The 27,823-nt window shown below is 34.8% G+C and overlaps 1 protein-coding gene and 1 long non-coding RNA gene across 2 annotated transcripts in view; one reads left to right on the top strand and one right to left on the bottom strand.

Annotated features, from left to right (window-relative positions):
• Positions 1-2,321, bottom strand: part of LOC149080395 (uncharacterized) — a 63,607-nt gene extending 61,286 nt beyond the window's left edge. Inside the window, exon 1 of the long non-coding RNA XR_016193572.1 lies at positions 2,203-2,321. This is a non-coding gene — a long non-coding RNA (uncharacterized LOC149080395). The remainder of the gene's footprint in view (positions 1-2,202) is intronic.
• LOC149080388 (acetyl-coenzyme A synthetase, cytoplasmic-like) overlaps positions 1-27,823 on the top strand; it is a 1,034,375-nt gene that overhangs the window by 281,186 nt on the left and 725,366 nt on the right. The window lies entirely within an intron of this gene.

Here is a 27,823-nt window from a genome sequence, read left to right as displayed (position 1 = left end):
TTTAAAAAAACCTCAACAGCATCTAACCCGCAATAATAATTTAAAAATATTATTTGTTTCTTTTTAACAACAGCGATAGCATAACTAATCGGTACATGTTTTTCTATAACAACAGAATTGTCACTTATAATTATAGTTTTTTTTCTTGTTATAGCTTCAAAATCCGCATACATACAGATAGGGTGTTTGACTGTTTTTATATAATCTTCGAAACTTGTCATTAAATTTTTAGGCAAACTCACGGGGACAATGTCACAGCAAAGTTGTTCGTGTCTTATGAGAGATTCTTTTCTTTTGAAGCCAAGTAGGCATGAACTGCAATAGTAATGTTTACCGTTACTGTTTATGAGTCTGTTGATATTTGTGATTAAAAAATAATGACCCTTAAATAAAAGTAAATTTATTTTTTTTTGTTCCCTTGTTGTTTTTCCTATGTAAAGAGGTGTTACAGATTTTTTTTATATTTAAAAACATTAATTATTAGATTGTTTGATTTTTCGAAAATGTGTATATTATTAATATCCATAGGGAAATCTTGTTCATTAAATTTCAAGTATTTGAAAAATTTAAAATAAGAAGTTTTTTACTTCTTACATTTTTTTTTTGGGGGGGGGGGGGAAGAGAGCTGCTAATACAGCAAACAGAAAACATTTCTGGTCATTAATATTTTTAATTTCAAGTAAACATTTTTTATTTTTTAAATATTTTGGTAACGATACAAATTCACATCCACCCGTCAGAGGTTTATATCGACCTAAACTCAGATCTATAAAATTAATGTTTTCTATAACCCACCCACTACCATTTCTAACAAAATTATCTATTCTATCGAGAATATTAACTAAGGCATCATTCAAAATATCATCTAAATTATTTGAACATATTATTTTAAGAACTTTTGATGCGAAGTAAAATTTGGTTCTTGATATATTACGATATTCATCGTATTTAAAAAAGGATATTTCCAAGCAAATTATGATCTTTAGAAATGTTTTATGAAATTTTAAAATCAAATTTTTAATCTGGCCCTTTGTTTTCGATAATAATTTATAAGGATCACGTATGGTTGTTACCGCTCGATATGTTTTGATAAAGTTATTGAAAGCTGTTTGTTTTAATGCAAACATTTTGACCACATAATATTTTTTTTTAATATTAGTATTATATTATACGCAAAATATTATTTAATAATATAAAAATTTAGTATTCTTTTTTTTTTTTTTATAATGAGTTTGGACACATAAAAGCTAAAAAAAAAAAGATAGAATTTCTGATACCAAAATACTATTTAAAAGTATAAAATTCTAATCTCTTGGCAACGGGATAAAATCTGCTGATCAATCATTCAATATAAAATTTTAATTCTTTTTTAAAAAACCACCACCACGATAAAACCTATTTCATACATACTTATATATACTTTTAATACACACTTTTTTTTATATTTATATGATAAAATACTTTTTTTTCCCTTTTTCCCATATTTTTTGTATATATTTTATAATTTTTTTACATTTTTATATAGATAGTTTATAATTTTTTTAACATTTCATATATATATTTCATAGTTTTTTTTATATAGTTTTATTGTCTTTTTATTCTAGAAGCTAAAAAACGCTTCATTAAAAAAATATGAATCTTGGCTGACAACACAGGAAGATTATTTTTACTTTAAATGCTCAGCCATGCAATCAAGAGCCTTTCGCAAAGAGTCTAATTGCGTTACAGGAACATTAAATCTGTTTTTTATATCTCCATCGATTGATCTCGATATGTTTATGTAAGTGTTGTTCCTATATATTTTATTTTCAATTACTATGCCATTACCTACATAAATAGAATAAGTTCTGTTTTTTCCTTTCTTTATGTGATCATCCTCCAAGACGAGATCATATTTTTTTTTGGATTTGCTAATCCGACGTTCTGTTTCTGATTGGCTATTATTGTCCTCGTCGTCCTCAGATGAAATGTTTGCACTTTTAAGTTTTTTTGTTTTTAATGAGTCTTCATTTCTAAATTTTTTATCCACAAAACAAAAAAAAAGAAATCGCCCCCTGTGAATATATAAAAAAACGCGATATAAAAATCTTATTAAGAAATCAATGTTCTTGAATTTTATTATTTAAAATCATAGCGCGAATAAAATAAAAGCTAAGTTGTTCTTTACACGAGAATAAAAAAAATTTCGTTGTAAAAACTTACCAGGAGTAGCCATCTCGTCTTCCGAGCTTTTCGTTTGTGTAATGTGAAATGGTAAGCGATGCACTGGCTTTTTATTTTAGATTCAAGGTCAACTCACGCGATTAATCATTCCTGTTAAAACACGATATAGCAAGCATACCACAAAAATAAACATGGTTTATATGACATTGTGCGTGAAAGACTTGAAGAGAGGGTGGTGGAATGTTATGGTTTTCCCCATAATTTAACTTCGGTTTTAAGATAAGGGAGTAGAGGAAGCAATTATTCGTAGCTAAGCCAAGAATTATAATTTGATCGTAACCTTCAAGAAAAAAGGAAGATGATTACCGAATATGTGTTACGGAAACAATCATATTGTTTCTGATTTTTATTCACGATTTGACCAAGAAATGAAAAGTGACCATTATAATGTATTAACATTTGTAAAACTTTTTTTATTTCCGGGATGGTTTTTACGTTTCTAATTTATTATTTAGCGTTTCGAGAGGTTGAGGTAATTACAGTGTAATTTGTTTAACAGCCTTGAATTTTTTATATCCATGAATAAAAAAAACCAACAAACAAATACTCGAGATATTTATTCTTAAGTTAAAATATTTTTTTATTATTCTTACAAGTTAGATACAATATCAGTGTAATATATACACACTGCATACACAATCAATATAATCTTACATATCAATGTTATAATGACAATATGTAATTTTTTTTTTTACAAAGATATACTCGAGAGTAGTAAAACTCGAATACTAGCAGATTGTTTAATTAATGAAAAGATTTTGTTTTTTCACAAAAACACTGTGAATTTCTGTCACCACGGAATCCACCGGTAACAGTTTAAAGTATGCTATTTTAACAGAATTAGTTATCAACGGTAGATCAAAGTCAGTTTCTAAAACACAGTTAACGCATTCCGAAATGCTGTTGTAGAAATTATCGCAAAATATATGTGGAACCCATAGTCCAGCTTCTAGTTTTAAAATGCAAAAACCATATAGTTCATCCATCAACGATGTTGGAATGCACTCATCGTGAAGTTTGGCCAGAATTTTCTTGTTATTCATTACTTTGAAATATTTTAGTTCCAATGGACAGCTATCGGGGTAATCAAGGGATACACTCATCGCACTTTTTATTGCTTGAATCATATCCGAGAATAATAAAGGTGTAGGGTGAGATGGTTTTTCGTTCGAGCGAACATAAACGTAACCATATTTCTGGTCCATCTTCAGAGCGTAGAATGATGAAAATTGAGATGTTCTTGCGTTTATATAATCACATTTACAAAATTTTAATTGGTGTATTAAAGCAAGCTCACGCAGTACTGTATGACATCATTTTGGGGGATACGGGAAAACTGTAGCATTTGTTTAGCAGCAAAAGAACACATTAACTTCTCGTTCTTTTCTTTATTGTTCATCAATTCATTCAGTCTCTTGCCTCGCACGATATGTGTAAGGAAATACAAACAGAAAATGCCACATGATTTTGAGAACGGTGATTGGTACACAGTTTCATTATATTCAGTAACTTTTGAATTTCTACGAATAAATCGTAAGATATACGCGTTTCTGCATTTCATTCCGTAACTATCAAAGTAATAACATTTTTCTTTATCAAAAAAAATAGCGATCCAATGAGAACCGGGCTTATTTTTGGGGTCTATATTTACAATATACGCTTTATGCTTCCTTTTCTTTTTTAGCGGAAGTTGATCGCAAGCAAAAACCCCTGCAAACACGATTTGAAATAGATCGTTAGAATTCATATTTAGAAATCGGTGTAAATGCTTCTAGATTTATCGATTTGTATCGTTTTTGGGACTTGAGAATAAACAATCAATGTCATCGTCTCTGTTAAAGCTTCTGAAAATTTAATTTCGATAGATAGATTGGAGGTTTCAGGAGTGGAAATCCAATCACCTTCGCTTGAAAAGTCTGGAGTTAAATCCCATGCTATCAAGTAAAAACCGTTAGGATAATCTTCATAGCTTATTGGGATATCAGTAGAACTGGAAAATTTGTTCAGGTCTGTGAATAATGACATATAATTTCTAACGTAGGATGTTGCAGAAGGAGTGTATGGGTTTGATGGATACGTCATGCCATCTTTTCTTAGACATATATAATTTATGTTCGAATGCCTGAAATTGAATGGATTTTTTCTTTCATCACCACTGAAATTTTTGTTTGGTACTAGACCGAGAATCAGTCTACTGGGAATTTCACTCAAGAAAGCATTTGATATAACATGGCTTTGCAAACCTGCAGAAAGGGTAAAGCTTCGAACCTCACTGTGTTTAATCTGAAGCTGTATATTTCCTAATTCCAATGCTTTAGCATGTCCTAGAAGAACAGACGGAGCTATTTGTACTTTTCGAACGTACAAACTAGCCTCTGTGATTAGCAGCTGTGTGTCTGTTACATCACTCATTAGAACAAACGAATTTTTAGCGCGTTCTAGCTTTATGGTAAGGTCAACTCCATTCAATAAAAGTTTTGATTGGTTGGCTAAATCAAAATGTAATGGACCTATTAAATCCATCTCTCGTGAGGCTTTGCAACGTTCATGACGTTGTTTTAGACCGGAGTTTAAAGAGTTCAGAGGGGCATGGTCATCCATTTTGCCAGCAGTGTCAATGTAAAACAGCGAACTAGTCAAATGAGTTTTTTGTGCTGCACTCGATGTGAACAAAAGTGATTCAATATATGCCTTGTATGCATAATTAGCGTAGTTGCTTATTGGTTTATCATTCAAAAATACTTGCAACGAAGAAAAACACGTATTCAAAATATAATTTATTGGTGTAGATTTAGAAGTTTCGGGTAAATCTGACCCATCTTGTTTCACGATTTTAGCTTTCGAAATAAATATTCGAAGGGTCTATGTATTTCTCAGTGTTACTCCCACTAACTAAAAACTCGATTGGACCTTTTTGTGAGATACTTGCGATTGGTTTTACTTCTACAAAAGTAGAATCATCCACAGCCACTTGAATGAAGGGCTTTTCAAAAATATCTAATTCTGATTTCAAACACGGACATCCTTTTTGTTCCATATTGGAAATAAATGTGATGATATTTTGTTTTAATCATCTATTTTTATAACTTAAGAAAATAAATCTTTTCGCTTTTTCTTGGTTAATTTTTTTTTGTGATTCTGCGTCGTTTTCGACCTGAACCTTTTTGGATCTTATCAATAACATCACTGGTTATTGAATCACGCATTTGCGTCAATCTGGATTTAGCAGCTGTTTTAAAATCCTGACCACTTATTACATCATTTGCAACGTTAGCAGATGTTTTCAAAATCTGTCGACCCAAATATCGACCACCTTTGGCTAGAAATGGAGTAACATATCTAAATATATTAGAAAAAAAACCATTTCCTCGTTGAATTAACCTGCCTTGAAAATATGGTAAGCCTCCTCCTGTTTGCTGATTGATATAGTAATTGCAACAAGCTCGCGCGCACAACATAGTGACAATACCAGATGCTTGTCACTATAATAAGAATCTGAAGAAAAAGGTAGTCTCTTTTATATCTCCATGAAAGATAAGACCAAAAAAACTTTTCCTGACTGGAAACGAATTTTCGAACCAGATGAATCACGCAAAACAACCTCAATCGATTCGATAAAATTCCTCGATACGGAGCAATATAATGGACTTGGAAAGCTTAGTATAACCTGTTCATTATCTTTTTCTTTTAAGACAGGTATAATTTTAAGTAGTGGGGCCATGGTATTACCAATTAACTGACTGGAAATGATGTCTGTATAGATAAATATTTCTGAAACCCCAGCAAACAACTCAATTTCATGTTTCGAATGATATATACCATGTGGATAGTTTAGTTTTTCATACCCCAGAATATCTGCTAGTTCCTTAGAAAGATTTAACTCATGGTTCTGTGGTACAATTATTCTCGACATACCTTTTTTTAGCATTTGAAAATTAATTTTTTCAAAATGAGGTGTTAGTTGTTCACCTTTCGCATACAAACCAGGAGGCAGAGAAAAATTTTCGGTTTTTTGAACATCTATTTTACGTTTGAATGCCACTTCAGCTATTTCAAAAAAATCTGAATCATTAACATTTACAGAGTTTTTATCATAAACACTTGCTGTGACACCGTGAGAAAATTTTGTAACTTCTCTTTTCAGATTCATCATAGCTGAAAAAGATGCAGCATCCTTTTTATTGATAATCAATTCAAAACCTTCAGAGACTCTAATTTGAACGTATTTCTCAGTTTTATCGAGTGAAAATTCGACTGCATTTCTACCTGTAATCAACTTGATATTTCTCATTTAAACCCGAAAAAAATGATAAATGAGAAAACTCATCTTTGACTGGTTTAACTGGAATCATATAGTTCGGGATATCAAAACTTCGTTTATCTACTAGTGTAAAGTATTGTTTACTTAAGTCCCTTTTACTAGGTGACCATGAAAACGTATTGTATGTTGTCGAAGTTAGAACTTTATCCTTCTGAGGTAAACCCAAAATAGCCCACATCTCAGATGCGTTTCTATCAAATTTAATTTCGTATTCAGTAGGAATAATAATTGTTACTTCTTTTTTTTTCTTTTTCACATTAAATGATATCATATTAGTATTAGCAGTGTGTAATATATTTTTATTAATATTCTCACTAAGTGTAGCAGTGTCATCTCCGGATAAAAATATTTTATATTCTCTAATCCCTGTATCATCAATCTGTTCAAAAAATGTTACTTGATATTTGGAGTTATCATCAGTAATGTTATACCATGTTTTAGGAATTATAATGTCTGTTAATGCGCATTTCCAATTTCCCTCAAGACGCAACGGATTGAATAATTTTGTGATGAAATGACTCTGCGTATTTTCTGGAAACAAATCATTATTAGCGTTACTCGCGAGCGTTACGAAAAACTGATTCTTCATGTTTTTAAATCCGGTTCCCGTATCCATTCATTAAATTTCGAGCTGTACCCTAAAAATTTCACGTGGAATTCTTTGTTTTTACCAACTTTACGGGTTTTCAATATCTTTTCAATCTTCCAATATGCACTATCAAGCGGTTTTATAACCTTTTGTAATTCGAATTCGTTAAAGCGTCCAATAAGCGGTTCTTTTTTCAAATCAATCAAATCATAAGTTGGTGGTTGAGTTTTATACCGTGCTTTGATGAGAAAAATTTCTTGTGTCCAATTAGGTAGATAAGATTTATGGAAGACTTTCCTGGTTTTTGAAATTCTTACTTGGTCGTTTATTTTGAACTTGAATCTAACATTGTGGCTAGAGCCGTATAGTCTTTCAAAAATTTCTGAATGGTGAATTTTCTTAATTTTTGATGGGGCAAAACCAGTACTACGGTTTACCGAATCGTTGATTGATCTAACTAGCGCAGGTAAAAAGTGAATGTATTTATATTTCGAGGTGTGAGTGAATAGCCTATATATCTTGTCTTTAATTTGACGGATTTTTCGTTCAGCTAGCGCAGCTTTAAAAACTGATTGTGTTGAGTAATGTTCGATATTATTATCCCGAAAGAAAGTCTGTAGTTTTCTGTTGAAAAACTCGGAACCGCGATCGGTATGGAGTTTTTTACACTTTTCTTGTTTGAAAAGCGCTTTGAAAGCATGCAAAACTTGGTCCTGTGATTTGTTTTTGAGGGGGTGAACGAAAAGTTTCCTTCGAAACACATCAACAACAACTAACAAATATTTTACCCCTTTATTGTATCGTGAATATTTCTTCATGTCCATCAAATCGGCTTGCCACAACTCATTAGGCCCTAAAGCTATTGTGGGTCGAGTTGGAAATTTGTATCTGACAGGTTTAGGAAGCGTATAAGTGTCCTGACGCATTAGCCAATCTTTTGCTAACCGCTCAGAAATTTTTGCATGCTTTTTTTGCTAACTTCTTCACACCGCCAAAAGAAGCAGGATTTTCCAAATCGTAGTAAATATCCCCTAATAATTCAGCCATTGAGCACCAGGTTCGTGCGTTCTACTTCGTTTACGTGCACTTCTCTTAGGTTCTTTTTTTTTTAAATGGTACTCGCACTTTAGTGAAGTAGCCTTCAGGTAAATTCACCGAACTTATATTGTGTTTATCCGGAGAAATTTTCTTCTTTGGTGTTAGCAGACTTTCCTGGGCCAGTGAAGGAGAGTCTTGTGCAAAAGTTCTTTTAACCATATCATTTTGTATCCATTCGAATGGTATTCCAGTTTTAATCAATTTCATAAAAAACAATGGAAAAGCACTGGGGATTTCAGCGGATCTTCTATTTCTGAGTATAAAACTGAATATATCGATGATATGGGTACCTGGCAAAGATTTCCCGTCTATTAATAATTGTCCTTGTTCATTCCAGGATAGGTTAGCTTGCATCATTTTATCTATAAGTGGAAGAACATACTTCCTTGTTGTTTGTGGAATTGAAAGATATATCTGCTTAATTATCGGATCTTCGTCCACTTTTTTAGGTGATTCGATAACTGTTTCAGTTACATCAATCGATTCTTCAGGTTTTTGGATTGAAACTCTGACAGGGTCGTACGGAGTAGGAGTATGAACCAGTTTTTTGTATTTAGAAACGAGATTATTAAGTATTTTCACTTTGACGTCATCAGACATGTTGTTGGTATTCAAAAGATTTCCGATCTCATTTTCGGTTTGTGACTCCTCAGATATTCTCATTCGCCGAGGTAACAAATATTCTTCTGGAACTAAGGCCATTTTTTTAGCCATTTTTAACGCTGGAAAAGACTGCCTATTGCGCTGATCACAGAAGGAATAAGATATGGTAGAAACGCTCCACCTGTTTGATTAGATAATATCCGTTTCTTGACGTGGTTTGAGACCTTCTTGTCAGCAAGCTTTCTAATCACTGTCTTATATTTCTTAAGTTTAGAAACATTACAGTTCAGGTCCTTGTTATGTAGGGCATTATAGCATACTTCACATATAGAATGCAATTGGGATGGACTAACATTTTTCAGAACAGCACGACGTTGAAGTGGGGTTGCTTTTTGTAAGAAAGCAAGCATATGGTAATTTTTACGTATTGACTTCATTTTATTGGAACAAAAACACAGTAGACACCTTCTGCGTCCGAGAAACACAAATCTCTCAAACGAAGCGCTTTGTTGCTTAACGGATGACAATCAACCAGCAAATAAGCATACGGTTTCTCAGTGCTTTTTTTATAAGCATCGATGAAGTATTTCGACTGACCCGGGAACATCTGACGAGCCAAACACTGAATTTGACTGCAATCCCTGTTTTTCCCAAATAAAATAAGATAATGAGTATTAAGGGAAATATTTCGAAAAATTTTATTTTTAGGAAACAGATTTTGAGTTAAAAGTATAACAATTTTATTGCCGTGATGAGATGTTACTGTAAATAAACGTGATACTTCATCATTTAAAGATTCTAATAAATCATCAAGAACCACGACATCATAAAAATCATCAAATGCTTCAGGTATGCCTTGGTAAAAATCTATTTTTGATTCTTCTATAAACCATGGCTGGAACATTGAATAACACCATAAGTTATTGTTAATATCTCTCCCATAAAGATTACACTTTAATAACTTTCTGACTAAAGTTGTTTTGCCACTTAATGTGGGTCCAACAACTAGTGTAGTGGATGGGAAACGAAAATGATAAAGATCATTCATCACTACATCTTGACTGGCAAAGTTTTGAGAATTCATCTCTATTCAACTGCACACCGACAAAATATGGAGCTAGCTTCCCTTGATTGTTTTTAAAGAAATGTCTGATATCAAAAACACTTTTGTTATCCTTTAAGCAAACATGAAAAAAGTAACTTCTTCCAAGATAAACCGATTCATAACAAGATGAATTAGTGAGATTGGGCGTTAAAGCTTCTTTATCATGATTAGTGGTAAACAATATCAAGAGGAAAAAAAATAGCAGGCAAATAATGCTTATTACATAAAAAGAAATAAATCTTGTATGCCGGTTTTGAAAAGAGAGCATCGTTTTAAATAGCAACCTTGAATGCCGCGTGACAAGCTTACAATTGCGTTATCTTAAAGATTAAGTTCTTAAGTTTTCTTTTTATTCAGGTTAACAACAAAGCAGGTATATTATAATGAGATACGGAAAAACAACCTTGAGAGGGAGAGATTTTAAGTAATCGGACTTGCGATTTTTGGGTGTGGGAGTTTTCGTGTTTTATTTGAAGCCAGAACGGGACAATTTTTGTGAGGGTGCAGCCAGAACGGGACAATTTTTGTGAGGGTGCAGCCAGAACGGGACAATTTTTGTTGCGGCGCAGCCAGAACGACCCAAAACACCACTACTCATCATATATCTGAAAATAATATCACTGTACTATATTTTTTAAACCTATTCATTGTGACAACCAGTATGGGACATTTTTCTCCTTGGTTGCCAATAATGTCATATAACATGTATTCACACATATTGTAAAATAAATTTGAAATTAAAATTGAAAAGTTGAAAAGATAGCAACAGACCTAAAACGGTACAAATATTCAATCATTGCACTTCACTCACAATTTGAAATATAGATGACAGCATTGAAACGTCAGACACAACGTTAGATACTCAATCAGACTGTCAGGCACACACACTCACATTCCCGACAGAACTCACTCGGTAGTAAATTGGCCATAGCGATAGATCGAAGTTTTGTTTGGTTTCAGAGAAAGAAACTTCCTCTTACCAAACTGACCTTAAAAAATTTTGAGTGACGAAATTATTCTTCAAAGTTGTTTTTTCGAATAATACTGGCTCTAATAACTACCATAAAATTCCGTTTGGGAATTAATATCACAACGTGATATGCTCTGACTGCTCAATTTGTGGACCGAAATTGCTTCAAAAATTGTGTAATTGTTTTCACTCAAAAAGTGAAGTTTGAGCTGAGTTTTTTTCAGTGGTTAACCGGGGAAAAAACGGGATGCGCTTCTCAATAAAGGAAGAAAAACACATGCCCGCGGAAATCGCGGGATGAGCAGATTTTGCTACATTTGAGTTGCCCGTGGAAATCGCGGGATGAGCAGCCAGAGGGTTAAAATATCAAAATTTTAGGCCTGAAAATAAAACATTTTCATGTTTTCAAGGGAACTTTAAGGGTTTTAGGGTATACTAGGGCGGCTGATATTAAAACTGCTGATGGTTTCGGTACAATATCAATATTTCAATGGAGTCTGCAGCCACTAATTTTTACGTAGAAATTTTTCTTTCCAATTTTTGTTCACTTTCCTATTTTATTCAACACATTATCACATTTATATCATTACCAGACATCAGTGATCTTTATGTATTGATATTAAGTTCAGTGGGCGCGGTAGCCCAGGTCGATAAGATACTCTCCTAAATGTATCAAAGGATGTTTAGAGGTGTCGCGAGTTCGATACCTGGTTCGTTCTCGTCAGAAACCTTCCTGACGCAGAGGTACAACAGAAACGGTGGCACGACAGTAGTATGGGCATCGTTTCACCGCCGGAAGTGACGTCACACTTCCGGTGGTGAGATATAGTACGAGGTGTCTTATCTCTTTTCCGGTGTTAAGTGACATCTGTTGTTTATTAAATGACTTCCGGTGGTGAGATATAGTACGAGGTGTCTTATCGCACTTCCGGTTTTTATTAAGTGACCTACGCTATTTATCTCTACAGAATGCCGACATCCGGTGTTTATTAAGTGACATCTGTTGTTTATTAAGTGACATCTGTTGTTCATTAAATGACTTCCGGTGTTTATTAAGATACTTCCGGTGTCTTATCTCCTTTCCGGTGTTTATTAAGTGACATCTGTTGTTCATTAAACGACTTCCGGTGTCTTATCTCTACAGAATGACGACATCCGGTGTTCATTAAGTGACATCTGTTGTTCATTAAGCGATTTCCGGTGTCTTATCGCTATTGGCCTTTGCTACCTTATCGCTATAAACTTCCGGGGGATCGGTCGTCATTTTTCTTTTCATTCTCAGTACAGAATGTTCCATTATGCAACAGGAGACGGGTATCGCTGTGACGGCCCAGAGAAATTTTTTAGCCGTGAAGAGACCGGAGAAGCGTTAATAGGGATCATCGTTGTGTTCGTGATTATAATTTTCAGTTTATCTAGCCTTGCACTGACTGCGTACGACGACCCAAGCTTTAAATTTAGAGGAAACTGTTCCCGTTCCGAATCTCTTGGTGATGGTGTTTTTTTCACGAGATGTAATACAATTTAGTACATTCGTGTTTTTGTCAATGAGACACCGACAATAAAAGGAATTAATTTGAATTCCAGACAGATGTATAAACTTATCGAGCATGCAATCGATATTTTGATATGAATAAATATTTGAACTGAATGAACTTGTTGTCTGTTTCATTTTACTACGCGTGAAGATTATTCACATAACATTTTAATAAAAAAAAACTTCAAACGACAAAAATAAAAGACAACACAATGTATCGGCAAAATCTCTTTATTACTTTTTGGAAAACATTCGTACAGCAAAATGATTTTTCACATATTGATAAACAGCAAAATCATTTCCTTTTCTGTTTAGTTTCTTAACAATACTTTCTAAACTTAAATTTCTACTTCTCTGTATCACGAAGAACACAGCATACTGTCCACATACATTGGAGGTAGGTGATTGTAGCGGAGTCCAGTTCCATAAAATGTTTTTATATCTTCTTGTAAATGATGCAATTTCTTTTCCGAAAGTCTCTGGTTTCTGTCCGTAAGAATCGAAAAATTCCAAGGTGTTCTTATCCGGAATGTTGATTGCCATCCAGTGAGAACCAGGTTCTGTATGCTTATCTGCTTTCACAACTAAAGACGCCGGATAAGTTTGAAAATGCACAGGTAACATGTCACATGGAAACACGCCGATGAAATATGGTGTTTCCCACTCTAAAACTGTTTTTATTTGAGACGAATACATATTTTAACTGCTTAAATCATGGAGGATGTTTCGTGCCTGATTTATTTATACGACGTTGTCGAACTCCAGGTAGACAATAACAGAGACTGGTTGGACAAACGGGGCTTTAAACTTTATTTCCAGTCGTAGGTTACCGTGTCTGATCAGATTGAAATGATCACCTTGGCAGAAATCGGCGCTGAGATCAAAGCCGTAGATAGCGTACCCTCGTAGCCGGTCAATTTGTCGCACTCAACTTGTCACGCCTCATTTTGTCGCGGTACAAGTTTGTCGCAGCTCCAATTCGTCGCGATACAAATTCGTCGCATCTCCAATTCGTAGCTGTACAAGTTTGCCGCCGTGTCAATTCGTCGCGACGTCAATTTATATATTGCAGCGCAGAAACAATTCGTCGAACCGTCTATTCTCCACTGTACATGTTTCACGCGAGCTTGTATGTACGTTTTTGTCTTGCACGTGAAATAAGAAACATGAAGAAAAGTGTACACGCAGTTAACTGAAAATAATTAATTTTTGTCAATGCGGAAAGGCCATCAAAATTAAAATTACAATATCAATTACATTTAAAAATTTAACTGCATATAAAAGTTTAATTACTTATATATTTGAAAATTCAGTTATAAAAATTTGAAATCTGTTAAATAATTGATTTTTGCTGTGATAAAATTTCAATATCATGTGGAAAAATTTCGGTTTGTATGATATTCCCCAAATTATAGTGAGCCTACCTTTAACGGTAAATATCGATCTGCCCCATGGGCTCGAGTTTCTCCCGCCCCCCCCCTTCAAGAGTCACCAACATTTACCATTACAGTATCTCCATAAGAACCTGAAATATTTAATTAATTAATAATTCAATTAAATTTAATATTTAATTTTCACCGTATAAATAAAATAAGCCCGGTCCAAATTGTCGGATGTCATGACGATTCTGAAAAAAGAAAATAATCAATTATTCCAAGTAATTCGTCAAATCACTCTGAATATCCAGTCACAATATCCAACAAAAACATACCGTAGTCGGTCCTCGCGGTGCAACCCGCTAGTTGTCTCGTCAATCAAGAACGCTCGCAAAAATGCCACAGCAGCTATTAAACGAGTTGACGGGTCCACCAACGCCTCCGTTCGTATCCTAGCTGTGAAGGTGATCTGTTCCGCATTAAAACGGGCATTTTTCTTGCGAGACATTTCCTGCAACACGTATGGCTTCTTGTTCTGTAAGAGAAAAAACGGAAATGAGTTTTGTGGGGTAACACACAGAGCATGTTTATTTCTGCTTATTATACTATTTCAAGAAAACTTACTGTATTTTGTCTCGATGTACCCTCGCCAGGGTCCTTGACCTATCTGATACACGGGGTCCTGTTAGAGAGAGAATAAATGTTAGTGTATATGAAGAAAACAAGTGTTTTGTGGGTCAAATAATTAGAAATATGCTCTATTTCAAGAAAACTTACTGCATTTTGTCTCGATGTACCCTCGCCAGGGTCCCTTCCTTGACCTATCTGATCCACGGGGTCCTGTTAGAGAGAAATAAATGTTAGAATATATGTATATACATATATGTGGAAAAAACTGTAATGAAAAAGAAAAGTTGTGAGGCATAATTGAATCTAACCTTCTCAACTTGAATCATATCTATTTCTTCCAAGAACGGGTTTTCTGCCAGTATCAGTTCTGCTTCGTCGATGGTAAAATCCGATCCAAACAGATTAGAATTCTAGAAAAAAGTACAGTATTATCATCAGTATAAAAATCAGTGTAAAATAGTAGGTGAATTTTTTGAATATATGAGTTAAATAAAGTTACCCCGTCCCAATCGATACCATCAGGCAATGAATTGTTGTCAAACACAGATTCCACGTCGAAAACATTCTGGAAAAAAAAAACTTAATACGCTACATTAAAACACGATATCTGCTCATTTAGAATTGATGAATATACAGGTACTTACATTACGATTTTCCATCTTGCTCCGAGTCGAAAGAATGATGAAGTCGATGAAAGCGAACAAGCTAGGACGGTGAAGAAAAAGCTAGTGGTGTCTGTCTCTCACAGACCGCGCTATTTATACGATGGTAGCTCCGGAAGTACATAGGGGTCCATAGAGATAAGACCGCGGTTGTCTCTTCATAGAGAGAAGACACCGGAAGTCGCTTAATGAACATTATATGTCACTTAATAAACACCGGAAAAGAGATAAGACACAGGAAGTATCTTAATAAACACCGGAAGTCGTTTAATGAACAACACATGTCACTTAATAACCGGATGTCGGCATTCTGTAGAGATAAACAGCGTAGGTCAACTAATAGACAACAGAGGTCACTTGATAAACACCGGAAGTCGCTTAATTAACAGCAGATGTCACTTAATGACCGGAAAAGAGATAATACGTAATTATACGCCTCGTATTATATCTCACCACCGGAAGTCATCAATAAACAGATGCCACTTAACACCGGAAATGAGATAAGACACCGGAAGTGCGATAAGACACCTCGTACTATATCTCACCACCGGAAGTGTGACGTCACTTCCGGCGGTGAACCGACGCCCATACTACTCACGACCACAGAAAAAGATTGCTACCGCAGGGAGTCCCACATCGAGGGGTTAGCGCACCAACCTCTCCGTGAGTATAAAAAAAGACTTCCGTTCGGAATTGGCAATAAATTGCCCAGCTAATTAGCCCTCGTATGCAGAAAATGACCGTGGTGCGACAAAAATGATCAAATGATGATTAAGTTTATAGTAAATGATTCACCCCCACACATATGCAGTAAAACCTCGTTAAGTCGTCACCCTGATAAGTCGCCACTCCGGTTAAGTCGTCATTTTTCTTCAGACCCTTCCAGCTCTCATAGACCACAATGTTATTAAACCCTCGTTTACTCGTCGCTAATTTCGGTTAAGTCGTCACTATGAAAAAAGTCTGAGCGAAGAGGAACAGAGAGACTATTTTTATTGCTCCCATTAAAAAATGAGCTTGTTAACAGCATTTCCATATGCTTAAAAGTCATCATAAAATCCTATATACCCAAACGGAACAGTTTAAGCAACGAAAGTTACGCTGGGGAAGTTCATTTGCCGACTAAGGTTTTTGGAACGTTAGGAACTGTTCAAGCTAGATCTCATTTCTGCATGGCCTCCATTGGAGAAACTGGACAAAGCGCGAGACACCCAAGCTCTGGAAGAAACAACGTAAGCACTTTTTAGTATTCTGTTAACAGTTCCTCCGGCAAAACCAAAATTTATTGATACGTCAAAGATTACATATAGTGCAAGGAAATCAAAAATTATGTAAATCGAAGAATCAAATTAATCAAGTTAAAGTCAAAGTGCAACGCGGGCACGGATAATAAATAATCATGGAAATCATACGCTCTATTAATTTAGGGCTTGAAATTTAAACAAAATATCTCCGTTGAAAACATTTGACATTCTTTCCCAAGTTGAGGTCTTCTATTTACTTTTCCCTGAAAAGCCCCCCCCCCACACGTCAAAAGTGTTAGAGATTATCCTGTAGTTGTATTATGAACTACTGATGAAGAATTAAAACACTAAAAATTAAATTTGATGTACATGTAACATTAATGTGCAATATAGCGTTATGAAGAAAAGCTACCTATTCTAACAGTTGCTCTGTTAGTCTAAAATAAAAATTACTGGTATAAATCAAAGTGTACAGTACAATTTAACACAATAATTTAAGTAATAAGAGATAAAAAAGGTAAAAAATTATATTATTTTTATTCTTTTGCAATATAAATTTTATTAATATTGTTATTTTTATTCATACTTTAATAATTGTCATGTTACTTCAAATTTATACGATTTTCATAACATCGCACATTAAAACTGAAGGAACTCCGCTTAAGCCGTCATACTTTTTCGATAACTTGAGGTGACGAGTTATCGAGGTTTTACTGTAGTACAGTTCCAATGTGATTTGCATGCTGGCTTATGACCTGAGCGGATCGAGAGCTCTCTGTTGGAAAAGGGGGATTTAAAAATAAATAGAAATAAAATGAGCTAGTCACACTGTGTGAATAGGGTGAACATACCTCCTTCATTTTTTAATTCCTTCCTTTATTTTCCGGAATAGTCTCGTTATTTCTGTTTTCCTCCGTCCCGAATTTTTTTAAAAAAAATGTAGTGCTTTTTCATTTTTTTATTCAGTTTTCTTGGATTTGTTATTTAATTAAAAACGTTGATACCAGTAATGTTCAACGGATTGATTGAATGCAATATTATCATATAGAAGTTCCGAAATGTTCATGAATTATCGCATTTTGGTTCAGTTCCCCCCCCCCTCCCAATAGATACGCGTTTTGCTTATGATTAGTTGGAAAACGGGGGTTCTGGAACAGGCGGCCTCCGTTCTAGAGCCCTCATGCGGTTGGGCCTCCCCTCCACTTCCCTCACCTCATCGCCTCAACTCACTGGTGCTGTCCGAGTGCGACCAACTTCCGCCGAGACGGTTGGTATTGACTTCCGGTATATAAGCGTTTGAAATTTAATTAACACATCAAGACAAATACAGAACACAAATACACAAACACATATTACATTCCAATATTAGCCCAAGGGATCGTACGATCCGTCCAGAGTTCATTAATTGATAATACTTGGCAACAGACCAACCAGGTAAAAAACAGCACTCGTATCTGGACTTGAGTAGATAAAATTTAGTATTCGCTATGCTTGCACTTTGAGAAATTTATGTCATTAATTTGCAATCATAAATTTATCATGCTCACTGAAATTTAAAATTGTTCAGATTACAACAACAACAAAAAAACATAAATGCAGTCAAATATAAGATATCCGCAAAATAAGAGTGAGAAAGACAGATTGCATTCTACTTGTTACTCAAGGAATTTGATTGATATCATAAATTAGTAATCGTTTAAATTTTCTAATACATTTTTCAGATTTTATATCATGATTTAGATTATTATATTCTTTAGGTGCGATATATAGAAACTGTTTCTGTATTATGGTTTTATTTGGTTTTATCACTTCATATTGGATTGCAGTTCTCCTTGTTTGTCTTACTGTTTGCTTTAATTTGAACCATGCAGGGTTTTTCTGGATAAATAAAATTGTTTTATAAACATAAAGTTTCTGAGTATTAAATCTATAGTCATTATTGCAGTCCTGGATCATGAAAATTTTTTGAGATACATTGTTGATTACTTTTTGCAAAGAGCTTCTAACCATGTTAACATTTGTCTCGTAGTCACCACCCCAAACTGCGATAGCATATTGTATAACTGGCAGTACCCAAGCGAAATAGATTGATCGAATAAAGACTGGGGAGACAATATTTTTTAATGTATGGATTCTGATGTTGATAAACTTTAATTTATCACTTATAGAGCAACAGCTTGGGATTTAAGGTTTTTATTGAAGATAATACCCAGATAATTAAATTCATCCGTTTCTGAAATTTGGTCACAAGTGCATTGTTCCCGTGGGCAGTCATTTGTATGACACCAGATTATGATAGGTTCTCTGTTTTTAGTTGAGTATAATTGAAAATAAATGAATTCGGGTTTCTTTAGATTAAGAGTTAATTTATTGCAATTTAGCCAGTTTGAGAATATTGAAATATCAGATTCCGCTTCAATTTTGAGAGTTGTTTGATTTTTGTCAGAGGTAACTATTGCTTTATCATCCGCGTAACTTATGATATTGCCATTTAATTGTAAATGTTGAATGCCATTAACATAAATCAAAAACAACAAGGGGCCAAGTACAGATCCTTGGGGGACCCCATTAAAAATTTCCTTAAATGAGCCGGTATGATTATCGATCTTGACTGCTTGTTTTCTGTTATAAAGATAGCTTTTGAACCAGTTATAAGCAAAAAATTCCCCTAATTCCAGATTTATATATTTTTTCTAAGAGAATATTATGGTTTACACTGTCAAATGCTTTGCGTAAATCTAGAAAAATGGCAATAGCTTTTTTTATTATCATTAACATTTTTATAAATATTCTCGGAAAGTTTCAAAATTGCAGTTTCTGTATTTTTATTGTCAAGAAAGCCAAATTGATTTTCGGCAAAATACGAATTAGAGTTAAGGAAGTTCATTATCTTTGATTTAACAGCCTGTTCCATTATTTTTGACATAATCGATTTTGACATAATTCGAAGGTTTTTTTGCAGATCCAGTATTTTTATTTATAAGGTTATTTATAATTTTTCATTGTTTTTTTTTTATCGTTGTCGCAGTTACAGAATTTATTGTAAAAATATTTTTTCTTAGTTATCATGATTTTGTTTTTCAGTAATTTAACATAATTTTTATATTCTATCTCAAATTTTTTATTATCATATTTTATTTAATTTATTATTTAATTTAAATCTTTTGTAAAGTCTTTCCTTGATGTTAATCATTTTCTTTAATTCATCCGTAATCCATTCATTTTGTTTTTTACCATTTTTTCTAAATTTGTAGTATTTCATCCAAAAACAACGATATTTAAATATTATATCCAAAAATATATCGTACAGAACATTTACATCTTTTTGATCAAATATATTATCATCGAGCTGATAATTTTTTACACAAATTTCAAATTTTGAGTAATCTATTTTAAGATTTTGTTCAAAATTTATTTTTTCACTTTCTGGTTCTTCGACATCATAACCCTTAATAATCAATGGCCAGTGATTGGCTATCTGAAGTTTAGCTATTGCTGTTTCATATTTCCATTTTAATTTGCAGTTTCTTATATAGACATGATCAATACATGATGATAACCGAGTAGGCGAATCAATATATAATTCATAACCATATTCCGCTAACATGCCAGTTAATTTCTCGGTTTCATAACTGATCTTCAATACATCAATAATACACTGCTGGCCACCGTAAATGCAACACCCTGAAGGAAGCATACAAATAATATGAAATTTACAACATGCATTAGCGGAGGTGAGATATGCAAATGATTAGAATTTCAGCGCAGACGCACATCACGCGCGCCTGTGGCGCCACTTCAAAGCGCTATTTAAGGCTTGGAGATTTGGACGATTTGAAGTACGGCAATTGTGTTTTTCTTGTGGTTTTTTTCAAAAAAAACGATCAATTATGCCTTGTAGAAAACAGCGATTATCTTTTGATCAAGTATTCGAGTTCGACAGAGGAAGGATAGTGGCTTACCGAGATTGTGGATTATTTTTCAGGGAAATCGGTAGTCGTGTTGGACGAAACCAAACAACTGTAATGCGGATATGTGATCGTTGGATGCAGGAGGGTACGACGAACCGACGTGTTCGATCGCATCCACCTCAGTGCACCACTTCACGTGATGACAGACGTATGTGACGTATGTGATGACAGTGCGTATGGCAGTGACGGATCGCTCAGCCACATCACGAACCACAGCACATTCAGTCTGTACCGCATCATCCAGTGACTGCGCGTACCATTCGACGCCGTTTACAGCAGAGTGGTATGTCCGCAAGACGTCCATTGCTTCGTCTACCCTTGACGCAGAACCACAGATGTCTCCGCCGCCAATGGTGCGATGAAAGAAGGATGTGGACGGCACAATGGAATGAAATTGTCTTTACTGACGAGTCACGCTTCTGTCTGCAACACCACGATGGTCGGATTCGAGTCTGGGGATACCGTGGAGAGAGGATGCTGAACAGCTGCGTTATGCACCGCCACACTGGTCCTGCACCGGGTATTATGGTATGGGGCGGTATTGGATATCACTCTCGCACTCCTCTAGTACGCATTGCCGGTACTTTAAAAAGCCAACGCTACATCTCCGAGGTGTTGGAGCCAGTTGTCCTTCCTTACCTTCAGGGCTTGCCCACAGCCATATTTCAACAGGATAATGCGCGACCACACGTGGCACGCATTTTCCAAAGGTTCTTCGTCAATCGCCAGATTGAATTGCTTCCCTGGCCAGCTCGCTCTCCGGATCTTTCGCCGATAGAAAACATGTGGTCCATGGTTGCTCAACGATTGACCCAGATTACATCCCCAGCTGCCACACCAGATCAACTTTGGCAACGCGTGGAAGCTGCTTGGTCTGCTGTACCCCAAGAACACATCCAAAGTCTCTTTGAATCAATGCCGAGGCGTGTGGCAGCGGTGATCTCCAACAATTGCGGCTACTCTGGCTACTGATTTTGGCAGGAACCACACTTCACAGAAGTCTATAAATTTAATCATTTGATGCTTGGTCAACATGTTATCTACAAAATAAATATTGTTGCGATATCTCTTGTCTTTCTTGGTGTTGCAATTTGGGTAGCCAGCAGTGTAAAATAACCTAGACAGATAATATTATTATGTTTAATTTTAGTTATAATTTGTTTTAATTCATTAATAAATTCTATCGGTGAATAGTCATATGCTCGATATATCAATAAAATACCAAGATCTAATTGGTCATCATGAAAATAATCTATTTCAGCAGTATTCATGTCTATATTGATTATTTGTACTGTATAATTATTTTTAATGAAAACTATTACTCCTCCAGATTTTTTTCTAGTTCGGGTCTGATAAATTGAGTAATATGGAATTTGATATAAATCAATTTCGCAAACTTTAATCCAAATCTCAGTCAAAAAAAAAACCAAATGAATAATTAAAGTTTGCCATCAATTGATCAAAGTTTTCTCTTACGCTTCTAATGTTTATATGTATAATATTAAACCCATTTTTTGTTAAAATTCATTTATATTGTCAATAGATTCAATATAAGGTGACTTCGGACTTCCTAAACACTCGTTCAGAGGATCATTCACTGCACTTGATTTTTTATTCTGTTCAGTTCTTTGTGATTTTTAATATGAATTATTTTTTCACCGTCACCTTTTCTCAATAGGATTTTACCGTTTTTAATCCAAGCGTATTTGTAATTGCTTGATTTTTTTTTTTCGCACTTCATAAAATAGATTTTTTACATTCTTTGTGAGATGTTCATTCACAAACAGCTTCGAAGGGGGGTATCAAGGATCTAATTCATTTGTAGATGTTACCGGCAAAGTTTGAAATACCGGTTTTATTCTATACTTTGCCTAGGCATTCTATAGAATGACTAAACACAATCCAGGCAAAGTATGAAATATCTTCTTCCAACAAATCTCTTTAGGGGCGGTATAAAATATTACGTAAAATTAAAATTTCACAGAATTTTCTTTTTTTCTCGGAAACGTTTCCTTTTCGCTCGCGTGAAAAAGGATCTGTTGAGGGGCGGTATAAAATATTACAATTTCATCGAATTGAAATTTCACAGAATCTTAGTCATTTTTTCCCGGAAACGTTTCCCTTTCGCTCTCGTGAAAAAGGATCTGTTGAGGGACGGTATAAAATATTACAATTTCATCGAATTGAAATTTCACAGAATCTTCGTCATTTTTTCCCGGAAACGTTTCCCTTTCGCTCTCGTGAAAAAGGATCTGTTGAGGGACGGTATAAAATATTACAATTTCATCGAATTGAAATTTCACAGAATTTTCGTCATTTTTTCCCGGAAACGTTTCCCTTTCGCTCGCGTGAAAAAGGATCTGTTGAGGGGCGGTATAAAATATTACAATTTCATCGAATTAAAATTTCACAGAATTTTCGTCATTTTTTCCCGGAAAAGTTTCCCTTTCGCCCTCGTGAAAAAGGATCTGTTGAGGGGCGGTATAAAATATTACAATTTCATCGAATTAAAATTTCACAGAATTTTCATTTTTTCCCGGAAACGTTTCCCTTTCGCCCTCGTGAAAAAGGATCTGTTGAGGGAGGGTATAAAATATTACAATTTCATCGAATTGAAATTTCACAGAATTTTCGTCATTTTTTCCCGGAAACCTTTCCCTTTCGCTCTCGTGAAAAAGGATCTGTTGAGGGAAAATATAAAATATTACAATTTCATCGAATTGAAATTTCACAGAATTTTCGTCATTTTTTCCCGGAAACCTTTCCCTTTCGCTCGCGTGAAAAAGGATCTGTTGAGGGGCGGTATAAAATATTACAATTTCATCGAATTAAAATTTCACAGAATTTTCGTCATTTTTCCCCGGAAACGTTTCCCTTTCGCCCTCGTGAAAAAGGATCTGTTGAGGGATGGTATAAAATATTACAATTTCATCGAATTGAAATTTCACAGAATTTTCGTCATTTTTTCCCGGAAACGTTTCCCTTTCGCTCTCGTGAAAAAGGATCTGTTGAGGGGCGGTATAAAATATTACAATTTCATCGAATTAAAATTTCACAGAATTTTCGTCATTTTTTCCCGGAAACGTTTCCCTTTCGCTCACGTGAAAAAGGATCTGTTGAGGTTCGTAATTTTTTCCGAAAACTTGCATTGGCCAGCGACGACTTCCATTCTTATTGGTGTATAATCGCACCATTTGATCCACGATGTCGACTCCATATTTAATTTCGTTATTGTAGGCAACTGTTTCTGGGGTCTTTTTCACGTTTTCGTTGATAGTTACATCAGTATGAAGTGAACTCAGAACTAGAAGATTTTTAATCTTTTTTCTCTGATAAGATGTCAGCGTGATATCAGTTCCAGTTTTGAATACTATCGACGAGTATAGATGTGTGTTCCTGTTTTTGCAGTTGGAGGTACCTCACGACGGTCTTTTTGAAAGGTCCCAACCAAGCTTGTCGATTTCAAAAATGCACATAATCTCAGTGATGTAAAATAATCATCTGTTGTTTTGTTTCGACGTTCTCCTAGATAAGGTTCGACTAATCGAATTACATATTCATAGACAAGTTGATTTGCTGGTCCGGTGTTATCTGCCGCAGTGTAATCGAAACTGATTTTCTGTCCATTCAGAATATATTTGGAATCAACGCAGGCAAGAAGCCAGAATTTTATCCCAAATTTATCTGGCTTACTTTGGATATACTGTGTAAATGGACATCTTGCTTTTAACGGTAGAAGTTGTTCGTCCAGTTATATTGGGCCCTGGTTTGTACCAAGTCGCACTGTATTCTATGAATGAAATCCATAGTGAACTTGCAAGAGCAAATTGGTCAGTTTTTAATATTTCAGACCTTTCAAATTTAAGATTGAATCGCATGAATTTCAAAATTTCTTTGAAACGATGTCTTGTCATTGTTTGGGGAAAAAATAGGGGACCCCAAATGTCGACGACCACAATAAATTCAGTAGGAAGTTTTTTGCACCTCTTGCATACATAATGGATATCGTTGCATCCAGTTCAAGCAAAGAAACTGACCAAGAAGTTTCATTCAGACGACGATGGGCTTCAGCTTCTGTATATGTCGAATCATTTTGTCGCAGAAAATAATTCGTCACGAACCCAGAACACTTTCATTTATGGTTTTTGAACGCATGAAATGTGGGGCCTTGATTTTCTCTCAATATATTTTGCGATCCTCGACATCCTAAAGTTGAGGAAGGTTCTATGACTTTCTATATGCTCCCATCTGCTGCAGTTTCTTGGATCGTTTCTGTGGCTTCAACGAGTTATAATGAGTCACACCACGGTCATTTTCTGCACACGAGAGCTAATTAGACCGGGACCTACAATTTATTGCCGATTCCGAACGGCAAGCTTGTTTCTATGCTCATCGAGAGGTTGGTGCACTAACTCCTCAATGGGGGACTTCCTGCGGTAGCAATTTTTTTTGCGGTCAAGTCGCCGTGTCTGTTGTACCCCTGTGTCAGGAAAGTTTTCTGACAAAGACGAACCGGGTATCGAACTCGCGACACCTCTAAACATCCTTTGGTACTTTAGGCGTGCATCTTATCGACCTGATTTACCGCGCCCGAGAAATAGTTTTATATTGATTTAAATCTTCGTCATCAGAACCGCTACTTTCTTCACTACAGTTCGACATAGGGTGGATCTAAGCTCTTCTGCACTTTCATCATAACTGCTTCCAGAGTTTCTCTCATCTAATCTGTGCATCTCCTGGAGATGCTATGCTGGAAACTATGTTCTAAACTAACTGTTTGAAAAGATCACGTGCACTCAAATTTTCTACGTCCCAGAATAAACAATTTAACGGATAATATGACAAGAATGTTTGACAAAAACAAGAAAGGGCACACCTGCTGACGACACTTGCAGATAAGAATGAGAGGAAAAGAAAGGTCACACACAAGATCAAATGCAAAAAAGACTTTCAGAAAGATTATAACCTACTTAGAAATCAATTGTGACGACGATAGTAGTATTTACCGCATTATGTGCTAGAATATAAGGAAGGGTCACTATGACCCCCCTTCGGTCTTTCTAGGTATATTCGTTCGTAGCTTCGTTGTTAAAAAAGATAACGAAAGGAATCTTTGGTATACAATAAAAACATGCTAATTCAGGAACAGTCCAGAAATTCCAGGTGGTTTGGTTTATTCTTAGCAGAGATATGTAAGCTTAAACAGCGTGCAGGGTCAAAAAGACCCCCCCCCCCCCGTTCCGTCTTTCTACTGTTAATATTTCATCCTTGATAAATGGAACTTGCAAATGCGGATTATACGATATCATTTTGTCTTGAAGTAACCGAGATTTTTATCTACGCATTTATGAACAAAAAATATAATGTATAAAGCGCCCGTTAACTCATCTATTCGAGGGAAAGTGACCGTGGTATGTCGGTCACGGAAAAGAAATTGGTATACGTTGGTTTACCATATTTTATCGGTGGAAATACGGTAGATAGAGATCCTAAGTAAAGAATTGCTTATTGTTAGGTCGACCTATTTATTTGCTCGAGAAAAATACGTGAAATTGGGATTTGAAATACGGGAAAATTCGGGACAATGTCAATTATCGCTAAATGATGCCAAAAGTAAGCGAAGTCGTTAACTCGTGCTAAAATCACAGAAAATTCGCCAATCGCGAGAAATAAAGCGCCACTTCAAATTGCAGTGAATTAAAAAAAAAACACTACAAATGTGTGAGATGAATATTCTTGTTTTTAGTCTCTTAATGAGGCTTTTTGAATCACGTGATATTTCCCTTTTTCTTGAGGGACATACTACATGGTAACCAATATGGCGACTTCCTGCGCAACTCATGAAAGACATAAATCAAAATTAAAGAAACGTAGAAATGAATTTGTTTTTTTTTTATTTTTGATGGGTGCTAGATATTTCGAAAATTTTCTTGAAGCTCAAGTTATGGATTTGCCTGCTTTTGCTTCAAAAAATGCTTGATTAAAGCTGCGGAATTTCTTCAGTGTAATTTATGGGCCCATAATTAATTTCAAAACATCCTAAACTATATGGATTGATGATATTGGATATTATAAAACAATACGGAGATATTAATTCTTATTTTTGTGCTTGAGAAGATATAAATCAATGTTATTGCATGAATATTTAACTCAAAAGTAGGTCCGGCTAATTATTTTATATTTAATTTTCTGCGCTTCATATTTCTAACCGAACTCAATTTTTCGAAAATCGAGAATTCAGTTCAATTTTTGAAATTATTGATGATGCAGAAAACTCTACTAAATTTTCACATTTCTACGGTAAATTCGGCAATTTTAATTGATTTCCATGGGAAAAACATGCTGTGCTTGTCCCTCCAAGTGATACTGATGATCATAGGCGTTGGCATAATTTTCTCGAGGGGGGTTTGAGATTTTTTTACCTTCTGAGGGGGTTTTTACCTTTTTTCCTGTAAAATAACACTATAATCTTGGCTCGGGGAGGGGAAAGGTGGTTAGAACGTGAAAACCCCCCTTCCCTTTTGAGTACGCCAATGCTGATGATGATTATGATGTCTATTCCAAAAGCCTCATTATCGTGATGTAATTTCTAAGCTGGAAAGATAATTTTAATCGTTGATTTGAAGAATAAAAAGTCAAGTTGACTTCGTTGAAAATATTTGAAAACTCGGGACATTTCTGCAAAAAAGTCGGGACAGCAAAAAAAACAGAAAAAAACCGGGACTGTCTCGAGAAATACGGGATGTATGGTCACCCTGCTTATTGCTATTCTATCGTTCAAAAAATTGTCAAATGTTGAAAAATTGCTAATTACGGTTAAAATTGATGGGAAAGAAATGCTGATGGGTATGTACGAAGAAGGACTACAATAAATTGCAGTAAATAAAAATGTATTTCACGAAATAAATATTATGTTATTGATATTTTTTTAAAAATGTCTTGGTTTTGTTATGCAAAAAAGAAACACGTCACAAATATGCGACATGAACGTTTATGTTTACAATCATAATTAATCGTACAGTGATTTGTAAGAAATTAAAATTATCTTCCTCCACGTTTTCAGTCAAGATTGAGCGAGTTTCAGTGAGTCAAGTGAGTTTAGTCTAAAATACGGGACATTTTGTAAAACAAATTCGGGACAGTGAAAATAAAAGATAAATAGCAAAATATAGGCCTACTTAGCAAACGTTTTGTGGTGACCTTATGCATATGACACATATGTCACGCATTTCCCGGGACATTCCCGTATTTTCACTTTCTTTTGGCTGTCCCGACTTTTTTGCAAGAATGCCGTGGTTTGTCGCGAATGTTCTACATTGTAGAATCTACAAAGCCTACTTTTAGATGCTTATAGTTTTATACTTTATTAAAATCAACTATTGAAATTATTTTTCAACGCATAAATTATATCACTATAATTACAACTATGAATAAGAATATTCACTTAACATACGTCATGGTTTTTTTACTTTCTTGATAAAATGATCCTCAAAT

Source organism: Pholcus phalangioides, unplaced genomic scaffold (assembly GCF_987345545.1).
Source record: "Pholcus phalangioides strain wild (caught in Gottingen) unplaced genomic scaffold, Ppha-v1.0 ptg000011l_1, whole genome shotgun sequence".
NCBI classification, from domain to species: Eukaryota; Metazoa; Arthropoda; class Arachnida; order Araneae; family Pholcidae; genus Pholcus; species Pholcus phalangioides.
This window is presented reverse-complemented; position numbering and strand designations above follow the sequence as displayed.